Source organism: Neolamprologus multifasciatus, chromosome 20 (assembly GCF_963576455.1).
Source record: "Neolamprologus multifasciatus chromosome 20, fNeoMul1.2, whole genome shotgun sequence".
Classification (NCBI taxonomy): domain Eukaryota; kingdom Metazoa; phylum Chordata; class Actinopteri; order Cichliformes; family Cichlidae; genus Neolamprologus; species Neolamprologus multifasciatus.
This window is the reverse complement of record NC_140458.1, coordinates 2979056-2987367: the sequence shown is the minus strand read 5'-3', so window position 1 is coordinate 2987367 and position 8312 is coordinate 2979056. Positions and strand designations below refer to the sequence as shown.

The 8312-nt window shown below is 41.9% G+C and overlaps 1 long non-coding RNA gene across 1 annotated transcript in view; it reads right to left on the bottom strand.

Moving 5' to 3' along the window:
- Positions 1–3747: 3747 nt before the first annotated feature.
- The window catches only part of LOC146494098 (uncharacterized), an 82814-nt gene continuing 78249 nt past the window's right edge, over positions 3748–8312 (bottom strand). The window contains exon 2 of the long non-coding RNA XR_014871558.1: positions 3748–3785. This is a non-coding gene — a long non-coding RNA (uncharacterized LOC146494098). The remainder of the gene's footprint in view (positions 3786–8312) is intronic.

The following is an 8312-nucleotide window of genomic DNA, read 5'->3' as shown; positions in this document are numbered from 1 at the left end:
CCTGCAGTCTCATAAATGCCCACACCTGAGTTTGACCCAAGGAGCAAGCATGGAGGTGGAAGCATGCTTTGGAGATCTTTCCCCCACTGGATGTTTCCTGTTCATTGGGAAAGTTATTTTAAATGTTTCCTCAGCGAATTAATGAGGATTTATTTAGATTTGTACGTTCTTGTTTTATTTTGTCCTGCTTACTGATCATTTCTACTACAGGCAATATTATTAGCATCTCTTTTTGTCTCCACTGCACATAGAAGTTTGTCCTGCCTCCACCCTACACCAGCCCAGCCCTGATGCCAAGTCAGTGTTTAGTAAAACAAAACACTACGAGTGTCCCAGCTGGCAGACAGGACGACCCGTCGTCACCTCTGACAGCCGAACACAAACTGAATCTGGGGTCGAAGCCAAAGCTTTGCAGCGCACAGACAGAGTGTCAACTCAGCGCGTCACTGACTGATCCACAGGTAGATAAGGACGATGGGTAGGCTGATGGACACACATAATGAAGCCGTCAGGCTGAGAGAAATCCTGACCCTGAACACCTGAACGCCTCGCAGACAGATCTGCTGCAGAAAAGTGAAAAATCAGAGCGGATGAGCATAGGACACAGAGCCGGACATTTTTATGATAAGATTATAGTAAATTATAGTAAATATAGATCATTTTTTATGGGTTGTAATTCAGTAATCTCTCATTCAGATGCTGTGGGACTCAACATTTTCTCGTGTGAACAACTGTAATAAAATGATACATTTATGAATAAATAGACAATATAAATTAAAACAACTGATCAAATGCAAAGTTGGTTTTGGTCATTATGTATTCACGCTCATAGAATTAAATATTGACCGAACAGCTGCAGCCTGAAGTGTTAGCTTTACATGCCGGCCCTATTTTTATAACCTGTTCTCAGGCCTTTCACCAGCAACCCCACCCACATGTGATCATACCTCAGGTGTAACCGCTCAGCTCATTCACTCTGGCAGCTTTGCTGGATCCATCCTCAGACTTTCAGGATTTTAGACGTTTCTCATCTTAGGCTGACAGACCAGCTGATTTTTTCTCTGTACTTTTTTACTTTATCGTTTTCTCCATGACCCACTTCACAGTAAGTGGTGGCGTGGCAGCAAGCAGATGGTGAACACAGGCTGACTATGAGCACCGAACAGTGCGCATGACGAACGTACTTTCTACTCATGTATTAATGAAGGGTGAGCACAGTTTTGGGACATCGCGTCCAACAGCTGTTTGTGAAAACTGAATAACCTAAATAATGTTATTCAGACTTAACTATTCTGCCACCTACGGTCACGAGCTGTGCGTAGTGACCGAAAGAACGAGATCGTGGCGAGAAGCAGCGGAAAAGGGTGGCTGGCCTCTCCCTTAGAGACTTCTGCAATTATGAAAGATGTCATTAATGCACTAGTATTATCTCATCTAGAGTACTGCTCAGTCATTTGGTCAGCAGCTAATAAGACAGATCTGAACAGACTTCAGTTAGTCCAAAACAGGGCGGCCAGATTAGTGTTAAGGTTAGAGCTCAGAACATCTCAAACTGGTTTCCTGAACATCACAATGAATTCACTGTGCTTAAACAGCCTCCACAGTCACCAGATCTCAGTCCAATAAAGCACCTTTGGGTTATTGTGGAGTCGCAGTCGCATCATGGATGTGCAGCTGACAAATCTGTGTGATGATTCATGTCAACATGGACGAAGATCTGCGAGGGACGTTTCCAGCATTCTAATCTTTAATCTGCGCAGTTCAGAGGCAAACCTGGCTGATCCCAGCACAAGCAAGGTGTGACTAATGAAGCGAGTGCATGCATTTGACAGTAAGTTTGCATCACTCCTTGAAATGCAGCCCAGTGAGTGGGTCAGGTGGACTGCTCTCAGAAGGTTTCTTTTGCTTTTTACAGTGTCTATTTTTTAACGATGGCATCGAAATAAAAGGAAAAACACATTGTCACAAAGTACTAAAAACATGAAAATAAGTTTCATGTACAGATGGAACCTCATTAACACTGAGAGTCAGATCGTCTCTGCAGTCGTCAGTGCAAGATAAAAGTACGTCTCAGTCTCATTGCAGCTGCTGTTTGTGCGACAGCTGAGGGAGAAGATGGATTTATGTGGCACAAAACGGCACCATTTGTTTCCATTAGTGGGAATCAACAGTTTCTGAAATTGAAGCTTCCAGCTGAGTGATAATGTTCATGTGACATTAAAATATTTTTTTTTTGCAATATTTCAAAACCATTAGAGGACGGTGTACATCGTGTCGTGGCAGCAAACTCTTTTTTCTCACGTTGAGTACGGTGGACACGCTCGCAGTTTAAACCAAGAACAGCCGCTTCTGTCAAACTGCACTTGAGCTCTTTGGACTCTAAAAATAAAAACGCCACAGTTTTCCTGGTAAAGTTCACTGACCTGATTTGATTGGTTCCTCTGTATTAACATTAAAGCAGCACAGACTTGGTAAAATCTTGTCATGTCCCATTATCTAATTGGGTTTCCCGAAGATAATGTCATCGCCTGGGGCAGCGACGGCGCTTGTGATTGGTCAATGCACAAAACGCATTTTAAATTAATGTATTTTTTTGATATATTGATTTGAGCTAGTTTGCAAATTTCTCTTTTCATCTTCTTCTCCGTCTTTGGTTTCCTGCCTGCTGTTTGTAAAGCTGCCTTCATGCGGCTACAGAAGCCAGAGAGAGAAACCATTAGAAGCTTTCTTGCGCTCCTCCTCCAACCATCACTTCCTTATTTCTCATGTATCTACTCCATCCTCTCACTCTTGACCTGCTCCTCCTCCTTGTATCAGTGGGTAGATCATTAAACTGACACACCAATAATTACTTCTTCGTGTTCTTTTTCTTCTACAGTCCAATTCTGTGAAACACCCCATTATCCACCCGCCTGCACTCTCTACCATCTTCTCTGAACTCTCATTAATTTTGGCTCGGCTGAAACCACCATCCAGCTCTTTCTTTACTCCTCTCATTTCAGTCCACTTGAAACAAATGTGACTGAAATCAGCTTTTAACTGTTACTGATCAATCACAGCCTGATTACAGTAAATGGCTAATCTGATGTAGGGCTAGGATGTTGTTTATGGCATTTAATGGTACATTAAAAAGCATGATCTTGTGTTGTGATACAATATGAAATCATTTGGTGTCTTGTCGTTGTTACTTCATGGTGCCAGGCTGTGATAAAAGGCTGCTTCACCTGCTTCCTGTTCAGTAGCTCTGGCTGTTAGGCTGCAGCTGAATAATTAAATGCACATAACTGCAGCTCCACGTTGCACGCTCCTACGTTAATGTCATGTGACACTCTCACAAACAAGAACACGGTTTAGAAACGCAGCGTGCTTACGGGAAAGTAACAATAATCTGATTACTTTTTTGGCGATAGTAATCCATTACTTGAAAAAGTAATCAGATTACAGTAACACGTTACTTTTTATGTGTTACTGTCCATCTCTGGTCATAGACTACACCGACCGCTTGACTGTGTGTCTGTTGTGTGTGAGTCTTCTAAAGCAGCGGTCCCCAACCCCCGGGCCTCGGACCGGTACCGGTCCGTGAGTCGTTTGGTACCGGGCCGCGAGAGTTGAGGCTCAGGTGTGAAATGTATAGTTTTCAGGGTTTTTATCGGTTTTCAGCGTTATTTTGTTATCGTTTTTATCGTTTACTCAGTTTTCCTGGGTCTTTTCACGTGTGTTATGAATAAATTTTCTTTTTTTCGGTACCGGTACTAGTTTTATTTTGTTGTATTTATCCGCGACACCTTAAAGGCCGGTCCGTGAAAATATTGTCGGGCATAAACCGGTCCGTGGTACAAAAAAGGTTGGAGACCGCTGTTCTAAAGGATGTTTACTCTGTGTGTTGCACTTGCAGAGTTTATGGATGCTGCTTTCATCCATATTTGATCGCTTCCAAACAAAAAACCACCATGGAGACATCTTTGATGCTAGTCTTGACAGTCAGACTCACGGTTGACATCACAGCAGCTATGTCAATCTTTTATTTACATATTAACGTCCATAAATGTAGAACAACTTTTCCAGAGCAGCCTGAACCCAGATGGGCTCCTTTTAAGCATAAACCGAATCATAGCTCGGTTAATTTGTTGCTTCTGACAAACAGTTGGAAAGCTTAAATATTAGTACACTAATAAATGCTCCAACTTAACTGTTCATGTACTGTTTATGTAAGCTTGTGCAATTAGTGCAGAGCTGAATTCCAACTGGGTTGGGCTGAGCAAAAGCAAAACAGAAATCCTACACTCTGGTGTGGATACAGATCACTTTCCTAGAGTACGATAAGGTATTGGTGTCTTGTCTTTAGCAGAGGATGTATTCTCTGCATGCCTTTGGCAGGTTTAACCTTTAAATGCATATTTTTGCATCAGACATCAGGCAGTAAAACACATAAACACACATGATGACATTTATTGTAATTTCTCAGCTGCACCACAGCTCTGAGATTCTCAGACACACAATACATTCGCACATATTTTTGTTACTTTGTGTCTTTTTAAATGTTTTATATCATGTGTTGCGCTGACATGTGTGGTGTTTGTTTTGCTCTGAAATCTTTTTTATTGAGTTTCCAACAAGAAGTCTGAACATTTCCCTGCAGATGCTCGGGCCCAACGAGCCCTTGGCGTTTTGGAGGGCTCGGGCCCAGTGAACATGCTGAGTAATTCATCTACATGTGTATTTTTGTGAAACTGTGGCAGGAAGGATGGTATTGTGTATCTCGTGCAGCTGGAGTCTGATGTTGAGGACGACAGTTTAATTATAGAACAAGCATGTCAAGAAGATGATACCAGCCTCAGAGTGAGGGCTGGCTCAGAGCGCGTGTGGGTGTTAACTATAGATTTGATTTGATATTGAATTTCTTTCCAAACTAATGACAGTTTTGTCACCGTGGAGCAGACAGCGCAGAGTGACGTGGGTCGCAGCTGTCTGCTCGGCTTTCCAAAACGACCTTCAAGGCACGAGTACAGTAGCCTGGAGTGCTAAAAATAAACGTCTGGGTCTTCCTGCTCCGTGAATTATTTACTCTCATCTGAGTTTTTAGGAGAATCTGATTTCGTCCTGACACAGTGCAGCTCTGTGGCCTCAGATCACTATCGGCTAATAAACCAAAACATTTAGACATTGATCTTCATTAAATCAGAATTTAAACAATCAAATAATTAATTAATTTTCAATTAAAAGCATCACAATAGGCTTTGCTTTTAACCCTCGTTACCCTGACCCTGATTTTTACAAAAGAAGAAAGAAAGACAGATAAATAAATAGAGGGACAAAAAATGTCCAAAGACAGATGCAAGATAATGACAATAACAGACACTAAGTGACACAGCACATCTGTAGGACACACAGCTGGAGGTACAAAGAGATACAAAGATGAACGACACGTCTTTGGTTTGTGGTCGTCTTCTTATCTCGTTCAGAGTGGAGGTCTTGGGGGGTTGGTTGTTACGGTGGGGGTTGACACATTGTTTGTGTCAGGAGCCCTGGGATTGCCTCCCAGTTCGTCCATAATGAAAAGAGTCCATGATGCAAAACAGGATGGGAATTAAGTCTCCCAGTTTGTTTCAGTGCATGAATGAGTTAATATGAATGAATATGAATGAGATTTAGAGACAGTGTGTGAATGACTGTGTGTGTGAGAGACAGAGAGAGGTAGAGAGGATTGCGTGAGAAGGAAGTGCTTCTTTGCTTTCTCTGTAAATGTAAATCGACCACTCACTGACCTTCCAGTGTGTGTGTGTGTGTGTGTGTGTGTGTGTGTTCAAGCATATAGTTTGCGTGTCAGGATCTGCATCTGTTGGCCTCTGGTTGCCTGATCGTGTGCAAAAACACTGTCGTGCAGTGTGTGTGTAACATCTGCAGTTTTCGACCTCCACACTGAGACATTTAGTCTTTAGATTTTTGCGTGTTGAGGATTCTGACTTGGTTGTAAGGTCAAGGTTATTATAAAGTTTGTGTTTATAGTCATGTGTGCACCACAAAGACTTTTTTGTCTTTAAAGAGAAAGACTAAGAAAAGAAGCACATCTTAGAAAAAGAGCAGCAAAGTCAGATGTTTTGACATTCTTGGTGCTGTGTACTGTGAATTGTTCCTTCAGGGATGGATGTCTGCAAATGTCTGCCCTGAGGGAACACCACCACAAACGACTATTAACACAGAGTTATTCTGTAATGCCTGCTGTGGAAGGGGTCACACAGTAGACAAGCACACCTTGGAGTAAAATATACTTTCTATTTTGTATTATTATCATGGGAAATTTTGTTTCAAGAAACACGAATTAACGTTAATTTTGCCCACTGCCATGACACTGTTAGATGGTGGCAGTAGAAACACATCTAAAAAGCCTGTGATGCTTACATGTGCATATGTAAGCATCACATAGGCAAGCTCTGACTCTGAAAAATGAAAGAAAAACTGAAAACCGCAGTACCTCTTGTAGCCACTTGAGGCTGACTTGAGCAAGAAAGTCAATCCCATAGACTCCTATTTTAAAACAGCCAAGCTCATAACAGAAATTAATTATGTTCACAGCTTAATACAAAAACTAAAAACAGTTTTGACGACTTGAATATGTCTCCCTTGTAATTACTCTGCAGTGGATGAACTTAAATAACTCACCTTTTTAATTCTATCTCCATTATGTGGGGTAGACCATCCAGTTCTAGCATTTTATTACTCTGGTACTTCATAATATCTATATGGATGTTAATTTAGTTCTTTATCGCTCATCTATCCAGTCATAGAACAGGAGCTGATGACTCTGCAGAAGCAGCCCACCCAAAATCATATACTCCAGTAATGGCATTAGTATGACTGGTACTGATTAGCATGTCTTTGTATCTGTTCCAATGTAGTTTATAGAGACAGCTTGCTAACCAAGCTTGCTAACATTAGCTGATCTCATACAAAGATGGCCTCTACTGTACAAAAAACACTCAACACGGTGATTTCAGAGACACTGACTCTTTCCTCCAGCATAACCTACCTGTTCCTGCTGAGCTGGTCCTTCTTTATCGGCGATCTCACCACATCAGCTCACCTGCCCGTCCAACTACGACTCAATCAAACCATTGGTCCCCATCTAAGAATCCTTCTGTGCTTCTCACAAATGAGAAATCGTACTCGACTCAAACACAATACTCTGAAACATTCCTCTGGACTCCTTACCTGGATCAACCCACCTCTCCGCTCTCTCATTGACACCGGTCCCCATAAACCAAACTGTCCTCTGGAAACCTGCATGCAGACACCTCTTTCTTTAATTGCTTGTTGTCTATTTTATACACAGCCTATGCATATGTCACTCCCACGGTATGTTTGCTGAGACTTTGCACAGCTTAATTTTAGTAGATTTGCTTCCTCATGCAGTGTGACCCTGAGAAGAGTATCTTCTATCATTCTGTCATTCTCCTTGTTTTACTCTTTGCTTTCCCGTTGTTTTCTCACCTCTTTTTAATTGATCTCTTTAATCTTTAGTCCCCCCTTTTTGATCTTTCTATCAAACCAGATCATTTATCCATCTTTTCCTCTTCTTGTTGAGGTCACTTTGTCTCATCTTTCTCTGTTCATCCTCCTAACAGTCTTCTTTTCTCTCTCTCTAGTGTTTAAACCCACAGATATAGTTGCACACATAGTAAAAGTCCTTCTCCTCCTTCCTCTGCCTGCATTTCTTCTCTTATTCTCCTTTGCTGTAGATATTCTCTCTCTGTCCATATCTTTTTACTCCCTCCCTCTGCTCTTCCGTCTTTCAGCCTTTAAATGCAGAACTTTGTGTCTGAATTTGGCTCGTTCTGTGTGAGTGGCTCATCTATCTTTCATGAGTGTTAAATTATAAACTGTGGGTCACTGCTCCGCCCTCTGCTAACATCCCCTTGACTCTGAGAGAGACATAAACTAGCACAGAGAGAGAGTAAACAGTAGATGGATATCAGGCCTCGATGTTATCGGGGTTCTTGCTGGTGTTGTCCATTCTCCATCTAGCTTGCACTCAAACATTATACTGGGCTCTTGCTCCTCGTCTGTAATGGAATGGGATTCTGTATCATTTTAGGGGATCTGAATCATCCTAAAAAAGACCTTGCTGCTCTCCCTTGGCACATAAAAAATAGTTTTTGCACCAAGTCTCTAAGATGTTATCAGAGCGTTAAAAGACTCTTTGACCTCGTTGAACACACCAGGTCACTGTGACCCGGTGTGTTCCCCAGCCGTGATTGCTGAAGTTTCTTGGGTGTCAGGTGAAATCAGTCACAAAGGAGCTACACCAGAACCCT